We start from the raw sequence: 18,074 nt of genomic DNA on the forward strand, positions 1-18,074 counted from the left end.
TGTCTCCGTGCACAACAGCAGGGTTGAAAAATACGACGGTTACCGTTGAAATACGCAGTAACCGATCTTACCGGTTCGACTCAGTTTTATAATACGCTCAGTAACCAAATTTGATTTTAAAAATTCAAGTTGATTTTAAAAAAACTCAAAAAATTTATAATTTTTTTTTTATAAAAAACTAGAGGTAATTCTAAGACTATATGTGAAAGTAATTTAAAAAAAAATGTTGTTTGTATTACCAAATAGGTGCTCAAAGATTGGGAGCTCATAAAAAGACCGAAAATGATTAAAAGGTCCAAACTAGCCAAACGCACAGTGCAATCGACCCGTTTCGGCCCAGCTCAAATGGATAAAGGCAGTCGGAGTTCAGCTCGCGCCGGTGCACATCTCACTTTCCCCTTGCGTTAGACCACAGCAAAAATCGAAGAATTGTCGCCGACCGACCAAATCCGCAACAATCCGGCGGAAATCCGGCATTGAAGCTTCGGTTATCGAGCGATTAGCGTCAATAACCGATCGCATTTGAGGGGTTTCCGTCCGGTAACTGCCTATTTACTAGTGATTTTTCATGTAATTCGTTCGGTAATCGTTCTTAGGAGGTCGGCAGTTCGTTGTGTGGTCGATTATGATAATTTAGTGGTTGATTCGCTCGGTTACCGACCATTTACTAGTATTTTTTTATGTAATTCGTTCGGTAATCGTTCTTACAAGTTCGACAGTTCGTTGTGTGATCGATTATGACGATTTAGTGGTTGATTCGCTCGGTTATTGACCCTATTACGTCAATTTTAGCCCGATGCACACGGTTGTTACCTTGTACTAGGAAGGGTTGCTAATGTTGGTCAAGTTAATTATTTCTCGATACATTTACGCATGACTAGCAACATGACAACACATATTTATCAATTTAACATGCATGAACATAATTATTAGTAGGTTAACCATTGAGGTTTTTTTCTTCCAACAGAGACAATACAAACTAATCGATGACGGATAGAGATATGATGTGGCAATATGGGAATAATTTGGCCCTAGGGTTTAGGTGCAATTACTGTAATAAGTAAAAGAAAGGCGGTGGTGCCACAAGATTGAAATAACATTAGGCAGGGCGCGGATCAAATGTAATACATTGTGATATGGTGCCTCGAGATGTGCGTGATTATTTCAGACGTGAGCTAGATGGGGCAAGAGATAAGAGGAAGGGAAAGACTGAGGAGATCTTTTGGAGGCAAGAGTAAGCAAGAGTTCAGGTTGATTTGACAAGTGATAATGAGGAGATGGAAGAGGAACAGATGCATCGGTGTCATGGCTCGGTCTAGGGATGAAGAAGAGTTCATGAGGAGGGCAGGTAAGTACTACGAGTATGGAGATAGCAGTGGAAGTGACGAATGAGGCACTGGGTTAAAGAGGATGCCTAGGAGAGCACAAATAGTGTCCCAAGAAGCCCAACTTATTAATAATCGAATAACAACAGCTCAAAAACAGATAGCGTTGATGAAGACGGTCAGGGAGACGATGTTCCTCCATGCCCATCGTCTATCGTTGCTCCCGTGTAATTCACTATCGAGAGTCAGTTTTCGCATGCCACACAGGACCAGGACCACGATACCTCATCCCTACAAAGGCATAGAAGATAGTAGGAGCTATTTCAACAACTATGGCATGGAGAATGGTTCTGGATCATATCCGTACAACTATCTTATCCACGATGCTCAGTCATAACCTCTTATTTAGTGGGTATATGAGTGGTAAGACACTAAATTTTATGCTATATTACAAGGACAATGATCAACCACTTCTGTATAGATGGAGCAAACTTGGGCAGAGTTTAAGGCAGAGTTGCTATCTACATGACGAATAATGCTCATGTCCACCGAGGAGTATAATACAGTCGAATTTAATCGTCCCCCAAACTAGTGGTTTTGAAGGTGATGATAATTTACTTTCTGCAACTACTTTATTTCTATGCCATGCTATTATACTATTTTTTCCCATCTCGTAGGTTGCACATGACGTGGATACTATGCAAACTATATTTTAAACATCAACCATCACTTTGGTAAGAGTAATGGATAACATGTGATTGCGTTTTTAACTTTTGTATGAACAATTCGACATATTTATTAATTTGAGGTGCTACATAAGTAATGTATGCATATATTCAATGAAATAATCATATGGTCGTGCTCGTATTGCTATTAAGTATCTATTTGTATGAATAATTCGACATATTTATTAATTTGAGGTGCTACATATGTAGTGTATGCATATATTCGATGAAACAATTATATGGTCATACTCGTATTGCTATTAGTATCTATTAGTTTTTTTTTAAATATCCAAAATATAGCAAAGGTCATGTCAAAAAAATTTCTGATTAAACAAAACATAGAAAATCTCATGGCATATTTGTTTTTTTTATTTTGGGGTGATTTTTTGTGGTTTTTTATTTTCCTAGAAATTCATAGATTAGGAGTTAATCCGGTCGGTTACCGCTTCAAATCGCTCAGTTTTTTTTATCAAAATCGCTCAGTTATTGAACACACGATTATCTTAAAAAACCGTTCGATTTATCATAAAATCGCTCGGTAACCGGTCTAATTCGATCGGTTACTGAATGACGAATCTGACGATTTTTTTTTTCAAATATCAAATTTGACCGAATAAATTTTGAGCGATTTTTTTTGATTGTTTGTGATTTTTTTATTTTCCTAGAGATTCATAGATTAAGTTAATTCGGTCGGTTACCGCTTTAAATCACTCGATTTTCGATCAAAATCACTTTATTATTAAGCGTACGATTATCTTAAAAAACCATTCGGTGGGATTTTAGTGCGTATTCGTACTCACTACATGAACTCAAACTTCAAACATCGCAAGGCTCGAAGAAGTCTGAGTGTCTGTTTGGATCGTCAGGCAAGACTTGCCTCTTTTAGCTGAACAAGAAATTAGAGCTGACTGAGTGTTTGGATCTCTGATGAGTTTTTCTCAAGCTTCTTCCTTGCTACCTCGAGATAGTAAATTTGACTCCACTCCCCTAACAAGGTAAGACTTGCTCGTGATAGCCTGGCAGGGCCGGGCTTGCTTGGTTACCAAACTGACCGTGAGTATGTCTTTGGGATCATACTACTTTTTTTTTCTCTAATTGTTGCAATGTCAAATCGTACACACGAGACTCCACGCGGATCCAAATCGTACACGAGCTTGGCTGGGGCCTACCAACATGTCGTAAATCCTTTCAAACGTCGTGGGGTCATTTCTATATGTATGACGGTATTTTGTCGCATAGATTTGCTAACCCCGTATTCATTCACATATACAAAATAAAAAAAAAAGAGAGCAAGAGAGTGGCCCGACCGGCCCCTCTCCTTTTGGGCCGGCCCGGCTCTCTTCTTTTCTCCCGGACCGAGCCGGCTCGGCCCACTCCGGGTCACTTATCCCCTTGCCTCGGCCGAGAGCCCTAGGGCCGGGCGTTGTTCCTCTTCTCCCCGACGCCTCCCTCGCCTCTCTCCCTCGCTCGCGCCGCCGCACTCGCGCCACATCTCCCCGGCCGGCTCAGCCGACTGAGCCGCGCCCGCTCCCCCCTCCCTTCTCTCTGCTGCTTGGGCCGGAGCGCCGGAGCGCGTGCCGCGCCGTGCTCGCGCTGCGAGCCGCGCCACCTCTCCCCCGGCCCGCTCCCCCTCACCTGCTCTCCCTTCTCCTTTCTCCCCTCCCCCGGCAGCGGTCGGGTCATACCGAGTCGCGCCACGCCGCCAGTTCATGCTTATCTCCTCCCCGTGCTTATCCCTTTCCAAAACCGATTTGATCCGATTTCCCCGCGATGGGTGCCCTCCGCCGCCACTATATAGTCGGGAAGGGGTGCCCCGTGAGAAAAAAGGGGGGCAGATCGGAGAGCTAGAGAGAGAGAGAGAGAGAAGAGAGAAAGAGGGAGAAAGAGAGCACGAGAGCACCACCGCCGTTCCCATCCATCCCCTTGTCGTCGCCGTCCTACTGACTGGAGCGCCATGGCCGTTGTTTTCAGTGCCGGTGAGTCTCGGCTTTGATCTATCTCCCTCCTCCCTCCACCTATGCTACAGGCCAATCCTGCCGGCCTCCGTGCCGCGCCGTGCTCGCAGGTACTTTGAGTTGTGCTTTTGCCGAGGTGTTTGTAATTGAACCCATCATTTTGCTTTGTGGTTCGGCGATGGTGTAGTTTGTGCCGTGTTTTGGCCGACGATGATGATGGTGATGTGGCTGTGTTTTGGCCGGCGGTGGTGATGGTGGAGTTTGTGCTGTGTTCGTGCTTGCAAGTGAAGCCAGCCGGCGCTTCGCGCCCAGGTCCGTGCTCGCGGTGCTTTGATGGATTTGGCCGGCCAGCCAAGCGTCGTGCAGTGCATACAGGTGTGGTGGCTGGTGATGTGTTGTTATGTTCCTTGCCCGGCCGGCTGTCGCCGCGTCCGTGGTCGATGTGGTGTTGAGCTGTTGTCAATGAGATGCTTATGTTATGTGGATTCCAGCCGTAGCATTCGTGCCCGTGTTCGTGGTGGTGCCAAGTTGTGCTTCTTGTTCTGTGATGGCATTTTGGCCGGTTTTGCACCATTGCTGTGATATGTCGCGTTGGCTGGGAGTCGGTGCCGCCGTGTTTGTTGTCGGCTGGGGACTGAGTGCCGCCACGCGTGTGCCGATATGATTGTTGGATGCTTTTGTGTGAAAGATGGCGAGGTTGGCAGTGTTGTGACCGGCTGGTTGTGAGCTTTTGGTCATATGCCGCCCTATGGTTTGATAATCGATGTGGCCGACCACTGATGTTGCTTGATGGGCTGTTGATCTGATATATCCTTAGTAGTCCATTCTTTGCTGTTAAGGGATGATGTTCAGGTTCTTAGTTGATTTAGAACTAGATACTGTTTCTTGATAGCATGATTGTCATTATTAATGCGCATGTCATCATTTGTTGAGTACACTCTTGGCCTAGCTGCTTTCTGTACATATGCTCAAGTTAGTATACACGGCTGCCGGTGAGATTATTGATTTGCGGTGAGTCCTGAACTCACCCTGTTATTTGGTGCTGTTATTTTGGGCTGGATCATATGGTTATACTCTTGATCACTTGAGGATGATTAGTAGCTGTAGGTATGCTGTGCCCTGGACACGGCCTGCTGATATCTTCCTGCTGTTATTAAGCTTACTGAGCTATCCTTGATTATATGTGATGCTCGGTCTTTGTTTGGCTAAGTTAATGGTGGTAATGCGGCTTCATCATAGTCTTGCCCTTTTCTGATATCTTGCTTTGTGGCCTTTTTGTTACCTGCTGCTGTGATACCTCCCCCCCCCCTGTTGCTTAGTACTTTGGCTGCATTCCTAGTTCTAGCAGTACTATGGCCTTGCTAGTGCCGGATCGATGAATATAGCTGTGTGTTAATATGAGGCCCTTTGTAGTTCCTGTTGGCAGTATGATGATCATGTTTAAAGGGCGATGATGATCAATGAGTTGAGTCTTGTACCATGGCCAATGACATGCGGCGAGGCCCAGCAGTGCAGTTGCCTTTTCGGATGCAGTTGTGGTGTTTGCCTTCGTGGCTGAGTTGTTGTGGGTTGAGTTTAGAGGTTGTAGATAGGAGCCTAGAGGCATGCGTCGTTTGCCGGGCTCCCGACAGGTTGTAGCTGGTAAACGGACATGTAGCTAGACTCTCTCTCCCTCTATCTCTTTGTAACACCTGAGGTTACGGCCGATGAGGAGGGGCTGCCATATCTGAGGCATGTGTGGCCGATGATGACCCGGAATGTATAAACAGTCCATAAAGCTCACGCTAGACTGTTTGTTCGTCTTCTACTTTTATTTATTTTCTAACGCTCACTTTGTTTTATCTGTGATGCGTGTGACTACAGCTTTGCAGACTCGGATATGACCTTTACATGATGACCAGCAGTGCAGCTTAATCGGAGGTATTCTGCAATCCGGCACTGCAGATGTAATTAACCGGAGGCTTCACGAGGCCACGGGAACCAGGAGACACAGTCGTAGGAAGTTTAGTCAGATAGCGCGTGTGTTTGTACTAGGGTATGACATTGTAATCATATGAAACTGTACTTTATGTTTTCGGCAATGAATGAATAAAGTTATGTGTTTCAATTACAGTTGTCTCTTGTTCTTTCGTATACGACAATATACTAGCACACCCGCAATACAGATACAATTACAATATACAGCAATTTGAGTATATGAAGCAGAGTGTATTTCGAATCGGCGAAACACTATAATTTTTATTTTTACATTTTCTAACATAAATAATTAAATAAATATACTCAAAATAAAAAGATTTACAGAATTAGACACATACCGCTCTCAGAGGGTGTTAAGTGCCATTGCGCTAGATACACCCTTACCCCTCTCTGATGAGTCGGTTAGGATCGAATGAACAATAGCCATCCTTTTTTCTAATTTTTCTTCTTTTCTATTTCTCTATTTGTATAGTAGAGTTGTCGTACTCTAAAATTCACAATTGTTTTTCCTTTTGTCCTATAATTGATGATGAATCCATTTTAAAAGAATTCACCTCATTATCCGTGTAGATTTCAAAATAAAAAACTCCAAATATGGTTGCTTTTAAAATTTCTAGAAATTTTTAAGGCATCAAAACAATTCCCAAAAATATGGGAAAATTGACTAATATTCCCCTCATGTGTCTTAACAAAATCTAAAATTATTTCCAACCCTAGGTTACTTGGTGAAAAAGTGAGTTTCTTTGCAATGCTACATTTATATGCATTTTTATCATTTCATGTGATATTCTCTTTTTTATTCAATTTGAATTTAAACAAATTCAAACATGTAAAAATTCATCCAAACTCTTATGGAATACATACAAATATGAAAGTGTTCAATTTGGGGTGTGACATAAAATAAAAAAGAAATATCGGCAATCAGACAGGTACATGCGTAAAATCATCCAAACTCTTATGTAATTTTGTGCGCATTCATCAGGTTGTGAGGTGGTCAGACACCATCAACCAAGAAGATTGTCCTAATAACTTTGTACTGCCAGACCGCTTCCTAATAGCAGTCAAACCTATGATAAATAACAGCAGGATTACCCATTATACTCATGTACTCATGTACCTTGTATATGTATTTCATAAGAATTCGGATGAATTTATGCATGTTTGAATTTATTTGAATACAAATTGAATTAAAAAGATAATATAACTGAAATGATAAAATTGCATATAAATGTAGCATTGCACAGGAACTCACTTTTTCACCAAGTAACCTAGGTTTGGAAATAATTTTAGATATTATTAAGACACGTGAGAGGAATATTAGTAAATTTTGCTAGATTTTTAGGAATTTGTTTACGCCTTAAAAATTGCTATAAGTTCTAAAAGTAGTCCTTTTAGAGTTTTTTCTATTTTGAAACATACATATGGTATTGATGTGAATCATTTTAAAATATATTCATCATGAATTATAGGTCATAAAAAAGTTTCATTAATTTTAGACTCCATTGCCCAAATAGAAAAATAGGAATGAAGAAAAATTATGGAAAAGGACGGTGCTGTGTAACCACCTCATGAGAGAGGGGTAGGGTTGAACTTGCCATAGTGGCACCTTACCTTCCTGTGAGGGGCGGTAAGCACCTTACCATCATGTGAGAGGCTAGTAGGCATCTTACCGTTTTATGAAAAGTCGGTAGACGTTAATTTATGGAATTTTTTTACTCCGGAGTATATTTATTTAATTATTTATGTTAAAAAATATAAAAATAAAAACTCATCATTTCAGACCGACACTATAGCAAGGCCTGTTCCAGACAGTACAACCTTAAGGCCCGTTACAGGTTCACTCAGCGGAGCATTTTTTATTTTTATATTTTTTCGATTAAAAATTTAAATAAATAGAATCCTCGTGAAAAAAATTACAAAACTAGACACCTACCGCCCTCTAAATGTTCGGTAAGCAGTCTCGAAGTCTCTGCTTACCGCACTCTCAGGGCGGGCAGCCTTACAGCCGGACGGGCAGCTACAGTACGTGAACAGTAAACCTCAATGACTAGTACTTGGAAGTTTAATTTTGCTACTATCTTCTATATTCAAAATAGTGATGTTCTGTTGCTCAAAAATCTTAAAACTTTTTGTACATGTTACATAATACATGTGCAACCCATTTTAATTGAATTCACCCAAAAATCCTGTGTAGAATTTAAACTAAAATTGTCCAAAAAAGACTACTTTTATAACTTCTAGCAATTGTTAGCGCCGCAAATAAATTTCTAAAAACCTGTTAAAATTCACTAATATTCTTCTTATGTGATGTGATAATTTCTAAAATTATTTTTATCCTGATTATATGGTAAAAATGTGGATTCCTTTGTGATGCACCATTTATATGTATTTTTATAATTTCATGTGATATTCTTCTTTTAACTTAATTTGAATTCAAACATATATAAAGCTAGAGCTAAAAATAATTTTTGAAATTATCACATTACGTAAGAAGAATATTAGTGAATTTTAACAGATTTTTAGAAATTTATTTGAGGCGCTAACAATTGCTAGAGTTTATAGAAGTAGTCTTATTTGGAGAATTTTAGTTTAAATTTTACATAGGATTTTTGGATGAATTCAATTAAAATGGGTTGCACATGTATTATGTAACACGTACAAAAAAATTTAGGATTTTTTGAGTAACATAACATCACTATTTTGAATAGAGAAGGTACTACCTAAATTAAACTTTGATGTACTGTTCATTTAGGTTTACTGTTCACGTAATGTTGCTACAAGCTCCGTCGGAGGTCTGTAAGGCTACCCGCCCCCTGAGAGGGCGGTAAGAACCTTCGGGACTGTCTACCGCCCACTTGTACTTATCATCGCCCAGAAGACGGTAGGCGTCTAGTTTTACAATTTTTTTCACGAGGAATATATTTATTTAAATTTTTAATTGAAAAAATATTTTTAAAAAAAACTCCTCTCAGCGTATCTTCCATTGGAGAGAGTTTTTAGAGCCCAATTCCATTCCGCCAACGACGTAGGCTAGCCCATGCCAGGAGGCCCATTTACGATCCGGCGAAAGTTTTTTCTTCTCCCTCTTTGTTTTCTTCATCCTCTCCCTCGTATTGGCTGCGAAGCGGTAGCGGGCTGACCCCCTTGATTCGCCCTTGTTGGCTGTACAGGAGAAGGGTCAGAGATTCTACTGTGTAAGACTGTTACATTTGCTCTGGTTACCTGTAACTGACAAAGCCACAAAGGACCACGGATTGTGCAACGCCTACCAGAACCGATTAAATGGTCAACGTTGGTCGTACATCTGGACAGGGGTGAAAACGGAACGTAAAGTTTCCGCCCATCCGTCTGTTTGAAGATTTGCGATGTAAATATAGAATGATTAGTATTTGTATCTGATTCTTAATTTTTTTTAAAAATATTTAAATGTTAGGTGTTATAAAAAGCATATTACAATTTTATTTAAAAATATGATAATATACAGATATATTATCATATATTCGTAGACAGATAATATTTAATGTTCTTGTTTTTATATCTTAGCGATCACTCTTTCTGTGTTCATTTTGATGGCACTCATATACTATTTAATGTGTTGTTTGGGGATGTAAATGATGTAAAAAATTTCATCTATCTGACTAAACTTAAGCTTACGGTATTATCCGTTTCGACTCCGACTACAAGAAAAAATGTAAGATAAAATATATAATGAAAAATAATTATCCTGCACTATCAGTGTCAACTCCGATTTCGAGAAAAATGTGAGATATAATACATGATAAGTATATCTGTTTGTATCCAATCTGATTCCACCTCTAATCGAGGGTAATGTGTAGAGTGGGCCAATTTCAAATATAGAAGTAATAGAACTGAATATCTCTATGGTGTAATCGGATCGGATACGAATGAATATATCTTATTATGTATCGTATCTCATATTTTTTTCTTAGAGTTGGGCACGGGTAATACCGCATAATTATTTTTATGTCCTGTATCTTATTCAATATTTTTTTCTTCATCAGAGTTGGAACGGATAGTGACTTAAGCTTTCGATTAATCAGATAGATGAAATATTTCACTTCATTTGTATTCTCATACAACATATTAAATAATATAGCGGTGCGATAAATACGAGCACAAAGAGAGTAATCGTTGAGATATGAAAATAAGAGCATTCAGTATTATCTGTATACAGATATATGACAATACATATATATTATCATATTTTTAAGTAAAATTATAGTATTATTTCTTATAGCACCTAACATTCGGATATTTCAGACAAATACCGGTTATCATGTTTTTAAATTTTTTTCTTAAATATGAAATCGGACATGAATAATATTATATATCCATTGTTATATCCAATATTTATTTGATAAACCTTTGATCGGTCGGAAAATATCGATGCTATTTTCACCCCCTACCTCTCTAGTCTCTGCTCCCTACTCTACACGAGGCAAGCTTCACTTCACTCCAAAGCTTTCCCTGATTGAGAGAGATGTCACGTAGTCTATAGTCACTCACTGTCATAGAGCAGTCGTTGCGCTAGTACATAGGCTATCGGGCAAGACAATGTAGATCCACGGCGGGTGCTACTCTACCCTGTTGCTAGCTCCGGGTCTATCCAACACGTACACGCTAAAGTTGAAAGAAAACACGGTGTGGTTGCTCGGTGTTACCAAGATCGATCCGACTGTTCGTGAATAATGACGGCGCAATGTACGACAGTACAAGTGACCGGACAGTGATCAGTGCCGTTAGTTATTACATAACTCAGCGAAAGATATGCTACGCGCGGTATGGCCATGGCATTTTCCTCCGGTCTGGACGTCGTGAACCATGGTTCCATGAAGCGTTTCCTGCTACAGCGCTACTTGTACTGTCTGCCTCCACCCAAAAGCATGCACGTGTTGCAACTGTGTCAGGCTACCAAACATACGTGGTCGGCCCGCGATTTAGCCAGAATCTCAGATCAGTCACGGCACCAGAGAGTGTTTATGGCATGCGAAAAACACGTCCAAAACTTTTACCGTGATATGCCACGCAGGGCAGGTAAATTTTGTCCTTGGAAGACGACGACAACGAGACTCGTCCCTCAACCGCTCAAGAACTGAAAGCAGTGGGCCTCGCCGTGTGTGGTACACCGCGAGTGATCACCAAACACAACACCGCCATTCGTACGACTCCTGCAGCCATGACCGAAAGTAGCCAGGACTTGCACAGAATTGCACGTCGTCCTGTCAGTGTCAGCGCAGAGGATGATGCCAAAATCGACCCCGATACGTCAGCTCCACGGCTCAGGCTAAAATACTTTCGCGGCCGAGCGCCCGTGGTCTGCGGTCCCCGCCTCGACCAGTTGCGAGAGCCGCCACTGTTGACGTCTTCCCGGGTTCGGCCCGCACGGCGCCATCCGGCGTTGCGGTCACGTCGCCCGGCTGACACGCTTGCTTGTAGTTGGAGTGCGCGGGCCGTAGTCCGAAATCGACACAACCATAGCGTCAATGGTTAGAACCCACAAGGCCGCACCGTGTCAGGCGTCACCAAACTGTTGCCTTGGATTCGAAGACCGGGACGCTCATCTTTTCCCCTTCTCTTGGTCCCGCGAAAAGGGAGACGAAAAAGGCGGTGGTTAGGGTTTTACCTTGACCCCGCTGATTCCTACCCTTCGGTGTCATCTTTGATGCTGGGACGGGAGGAGATAAGCTCAAGCTCGGGTTTGAGCGTGTTTTTCGATGGTGATCTTGTGGTGACCGTTGTGGATTTTAGTGCTCTAAGGTGGTTCGGTTGAAGCCATTGTTGACGGTGACGGCATCGACGACTTTCCAGGGAGATCACTTGGAGATTTGGGTTGTGTTCTGACGACGAGGTTGAGGTGGAGACGATGTCACAGCTTTGGAATAACGTAATCCGGCCCTTTCCCTACCTTACTGGCGTTGGCTTCGATGCCGGCAATGGGCTAGTGAGGTCATGTCTAGGGATTGACTGCTCGATGCTTCGATCAGGTAGGGTTGTGGTGGCGACAACCCATTTCTACGTGGAACGAGAGGCGGTAGTGGGCTTGGTGGCGTTGAGGAGAGTGAATCTGGATTTCTTTGCCACCTTTAGGCGACATGCTCAGATCCATGACCAGAAAAGCATGAGGTGTGTCCCAGGCTAATGGACCACAACGACGACCTTATTCCCGTCCTTAGGGACAGGTTTCTATTGCGTCTCTTCTAAAAGCTTTCATGAAATGATGTTTCCCCGAGTCTTGGAGTGTCCTAGACTTCCTCTGTCTGGATCTAGCGTCGTCTTCAGGGGCAATGGACTATGGAAACGACGGTGGCCGACGAGTTCGGTAAGCACATGAATCTCTAGGGGCCTATTTGTAATTTTCTTTTTTTTCTAAGGACCTTTAAGCGAATTGGCTGGGACAATTGTTCCATCTGTGTCCTTCTAGTTGGAGTTGTACTTGTACGTGTCTTTGTACGTTTTTCTTATCCCTTAATACAAGAACATTTTGATAAAAAAAATGACAATGCTTCGTCTCATATGTCCGATAGCAAACACGACGGTTAGATGCTCCAATAGACCCATAACAATAGAAAAACTAGCTGAACTTAAAACGTTTATCCGCTCAACTTAGGCTCCCTACTTTTCACATCTATCACTCATCTCCCTAGCTTCAAATCCCCAACCACTCGTTCTTATCCATCTACATTGATTCACTTGCTCTCGCTTGCCTCGTGCACCCATGGCCGCTTGCATGCATCTCGATTTGCTCGCGTCCACTTGCTCACTCCTACCAAAGGGAGGATGGGAGCAAAGCTCACTAACTAAAGGGAGGCTACGAGCAGAGCTCATTAGGGCTACTCGTCACTCTGCGCATATGCAGGGTAGCTCGCTAGTAGCGGAGAAAGATATAGGGTACCTCGAGCACCTTGGGCTGCCTCTGATTTTGGTGTTAGATAGCTCGATCTAATGGCTTTCGATGAGGATGTCGAACTCCCTCTCCCTACTCTTTTGCTAGCGGTCCCATAACTGACTGGAGAAGGCAATCACCATGGCTGACGCACCTCACTGGAGATTGACAGAGGGCAACCGTAGATTTGTGATGTTGCAATAGGTAATTTATGATGTTGCAATAGGTTATTTATGATGTTTTCATTTTTATTTGAGATGTTGCAATATATGATTTGGGATGTTGCAGTTATTGATTTGGGATGTTACATTATCTTATTTTGGTTTTGTGCAATAGCCGTTTCATTATGAGATGTTGTATTTTTTTTTTTGATGTTGCAATAATTTGTTCGATCTGTTTCACCAATGTTTTATGGTTGTTGCAATAGTGGTGTGGATACGTGGTACAAATATTTATTGCTTATTGCAGTAATGGTATCGATTTGTTGCACTAGTTGCATTAGGTCAATCAAGATGTTGTGATAGATATTTTTAGATGTCACAGTTGTTCTTTGTTGATTATTTAGAATAAATTTTTAGGACACATTGTATTATGCTATTCTAGTTGTTGTGGTAGACGGTTTTAGAAGTCGTAAATGTTAGTTTTGATTTGTTACACTAAAAGATCAAGTTTTTTTAAATTTTTTTTTGTTGCATTCCATTTTTGTAAATATTGCTTTTGTTCCTTCTTAACGTTGCAATGAGATCTTCAAGATTTTAATTGCCCCATTATAATGTTTGTTTGTGATTTATGTAATTTTTGTTGAGCACATTCTTTCATATTGGTTAAGATCTCGAATTTATCTATTTTTTTGCTATGGGTAATATTCGATTTCTTCTGTTGAGATGTTCATGAATTGAGCTCGTGGTTCAGCGTGTGGTAAGTGAGTAGAGTTGTGAGGAAAATTTAAGTCGCATGACGCAAGTTGTATTATGAATAACAAATTGTTTTATTGTAGTGTGATTTTTTATTTGCAATGAATACAACGGTAATAAATTATCGATCATCTTGAATTGAGTAGGGACAGGACGACCGACGGTAGTGTCTAGACGCTCGGGCGTTAGTATTGCCCTAAAAAAACTGATGCCTCGGCGGCACAGGGAGCTTGAATGTTTGGTCACGGCGTGCTTGCAGGAGCGCGCGATTGCTGCTGACCGAGACTAGCTGCCAGTGCCAGAGCGCTAGGCGCTGCCCAACAAAGGTCCGTGCCGATCGAAAGCTGCATGTCGTCGTTGATCCAGTAGCACTTGTCGACTCAATAGTTGGTTCTTTGTTGTTACATGGCATGTCCCTTTCCCGTTTCTATCGTTTGATTAAGGCGGAGCCAGGACCATATTTGACCCTAACAGTGCTTACTACTGCACAATATGCATCACCCCAGCCATCGGATCACCAAACGCCGCCCTCCAACGTTAAATGGCCAACCGAACACGATCGGATCGACACCTCCAAACTAATGAACGCAATGGATTCCGCGTCGTCCTTCCCAGTTGGTACTTCAGACCGTGCAGAGTGCGCTGCTGCGCGTTCTCTGCCACGGGCACGGCCATTGCTCACTCAATCACCGTGCTGGCGTTCTCGTCGTGAAGCAAGCCTACGATATCTCCAATGGTTATAACTAACTAATCTCTTAATTTAGAGATTATTTTTTTTAAAAATTAAATGAATATTATCATTTACAATTCTTCATATTTTACAGAAAAGAAATGTGCCGAGAAAAATCATACTAATTATAATATTAAAAAATATAAAATACTAATTATAATATTAAAAAATTGTACTCTAAGTTAACAGATATCTCCAATCTGGTTCTCTTTGTGGGAACAGAAGCAGCGGCCAGTGCACGAGATCGAGAGGCCGTCCTTTTTCCTGCGAAGGCTGGCAGGCAGGCGCGTCACTTTCTGTCACTCGCACCCGTCGCCTCACCTTTTCCTGCCATGCACACACCTCGCTTTCCAATTATTCTACTCCCGGCAGATGGAAAACTGTGAACGGATTGGATGGCACGGCGGAACGGGATTCCTTCCGCCGCGACCAATGGGGCGCGGTGGGCTTCAGAGTTCAGAGACGTGGGAAAAACCACGCAGCATCTGTGGTCCTCGCGCTAGTGAGCGAGTGTGTTGGCACTATTGTTGTTTGATGCATCCATCAATCAATCAATCGCCTGCGTCGGCGACTTTTTGTGCCAAAAGAGGTTGCTTCTCCGCCCTGCTTTTCAGAGGTCTAGAATAGATTCCCGGTTCCCCCCAATTCGGGGGGCTGGAAACTCTGCGGAGTGGGTAGGTTTGCTCTTGCTTTGCTTGCTTGCTTCAGCGGTTTGTTTTCTACCTTTATTACTAGTACTGTCGAGTAAACATACTTACTACTCCGACTCTGTTTGATGCTTTCTCATTTGTTCAGATGTTTGTTGGTTTCTCTGGAAGCATATATATGTTTGATGCTTTCTGATTTGCTCAGATGTTCAGTAACTGGACAATCTCAACAACTTCTTTTATAGGATGGTTTGGCAGATGTTTAGTTCGATATCTAAGATCCGAAGGTATCGAAATTTTGACGTCGTTTAGATTGGGACACTGTATAAGATCAGGTGATGGACAATGCATTGGTATCTCGTTGAGTATTGACAACTCACTAGTGCGCATGCACCATCCGGCGAATCAAAAGCGCTCTTGACTACACGGCACTCATGGATCGGAGAGAAGCAGACATGATCTGCGTAGGGAAAGTTGCAAGGATGAAAGGCACAGAGCTACGGCGCAGCACACCGGAAAGAGTTTTTGTCGTGCGTGGTCCAGCGTTCGTGCGCACCTGGGAATTTCCCTTCCCGTTTAGCTGGTGAGCGATCGTTGATCGATCCGTAAGATTGCTTCCTAGTTCCTAGCCAAGGCCTAAGCTACCGACTGTCACAAACTCAGTCTCTCGTTTACGTTCCACACAAACACGTATGTAAGTTGTGTCAACACAAGCGCGCGTCGTCGGCACGACGTTGATCTAACCTGAATTACGGAGTCGACGACAGGTAACGTTCGAATCGATCAGCACAAAGTACGGGCATGAGGACAAACATTGCCAAATGCAAAATCACCAACGACGTGACTCGTCGCTAGCTCTTAATCTCCGACAGGGGCGGATTTAACCTAGAAATTAAGCTAGCTACAGTAATATTAGAGTTACAGAAAAAACGTCTGCAGTCTACTTAAATCAACAAATTGAGTACGAACCCGTGCTCTCGCTCCTATAACAAAATTGAGTACGAACCCGTGCTCTCGCTCCTATAACACTGGATTTGTCCTTCTTAGACGATATTTTTGACTGCTCTAGTAAAAATGAACACGACAGGATAGCATCTAGAAAAACGTCTACAGTCCACTAAATAAAAAAAATAAGTAAAAGCCGGTGCTCTCGCTCCTGTAACGCTGGGTCCGTCCTTCTAGAACGATATTTTTGCCTCCTCCAGCAAACTGAACACGATTGGAGAGCATCTAGAACGTCCATTTAACACATGCCGTTGCACGAACATGTGTAGTTACCTAGGCTTTGAAGCTTTAGGAGTAGCCTTCGGGCGAAGCTACAACCGCAGCATCGCTAGCTAGCCGCACTTTAGGACCTCATCTTCGCAGCTATCCTTCTTTAGTCTGTCTGTGGGCCCCGGACGGTTCCTAAAGCGCGGTCCTGAGCTGGAGTGCCCGCTCGCCGGCGGTATTTTCGCCGCACAGTAGCTGCCACGTTTCGCCACCATGTTAATCAGACACAGAAACAGAAGCAACGCTGAGCATGGTTCCAGTTCCTCGAGAAGATGCACCTCACACACGTATACAAGTATACAACTGTATCTGATTTAAGGCCAACGCTACACTTCCGATGCTTGTTTTTTCTCTATCTTTTTTCATCGACGCCCTCCGACGTCCGATCGGTTTCCGATGACAACGCGCTCTCACCGCGTTCACTTTCTGCCCTCCTCGTGCACACCCTCGCCATCCGCCCTTTTTCACCCGTCTTCAACGACGTTTTCATTGCCATTTGTTATCATACTAATCCAGTTCTACCGAGATATCTTCACTCATCTTCGTCTCTATATCACTCACCCATCCGGTCATACTTTGCTGCCCCCCAGCCGCGTCGCTCTATCCCTGTAGTTGTCTACCTCTATCATGCTACCCTATTACCTATAGATATTTCTTAAAACCTAGCAATTGACAGATCTCTATTACAAAGTTATCGCTATCAACTTTAGAGCCACAACTATAATGAGAGTCATGTGTTTATAAATATTCACGCAATTATCTAATTACATATTTTAAATTTCATACATCTGAATTTTAGTAAGTATGCTGATTTAATGATAAGATTAGGAGAGATTGAACGGATGGTGGTTCAGATGTCATGAACAAGACATCCTTACGGCACTGCAATTTTCATGGGATTCGGGAGCATCATTGGTCCGTCAGAATCTTACGCGTTCGTGAAGAGCGGCTTGGTCCATTTCCTGGATTATTTTTTTTGCGTGATGTGCACAAACAGCTCTCGAACCTAGACTAAGGTACCTTCAGTTCACATTTATGTCTTCATTTCATATACTATCATACTACGTGCAATTTGGCGTAGTTGACGGGCTCTAGCGCGACATTTCTTGCTTGAAAGGGCAACATACCTGGATGAAAAATTAACTCTTGGGAAGAAAAGTCGAATAGTTGAGACAAAATTTAAAATAATTGGCTTGGTTCAATTGCATGTTAGCTAAACTATGGTAGTTTTAACCATGGTTAGATTATTTAATTTGGCCCTTATAGATACTATGAGGCTGTGCGTTTTGCATGCGCGTGTGAGGACAAGTAAAATGGACATCCTTTTTCCCGGCGGTGTGACGTCGTTGAAATGTTGTTTATCTAATTATGGAGAACAAATTCAATCGATTTTTTACATTGAGAAAAACGACAGAATGCTTGCCACTGCATCTGAATTTTGCTGGTCATCGCCCAGGTTCTCCTCTTCTTTTTCATCAAAAACTCTTTGAACCTTCTACACATGTTGACATGTCAACTTTGGTATGTGATCCAGTTTATGTTTCTGTGATGTCAGGGTGGTTAGTACACAGTAGCATGAGCATCTCGTGCTCTAGGTCGTCCTGTTTCAGAAATGTTTTGGCTGT

Source organism: Phragmites australis, chromosome 3, assembly GCF_958298935.1.
Source record: "Phragmites australis chromosome 3, lpPhrAust1.1, whole genome shotgun sequence".
Lineage (NCBI taxonomy): Eukaryota > Viridiplantae > Streptophyta > Magnoliopsida > Poales > Poaceae > Phragmites > Phragmites australis.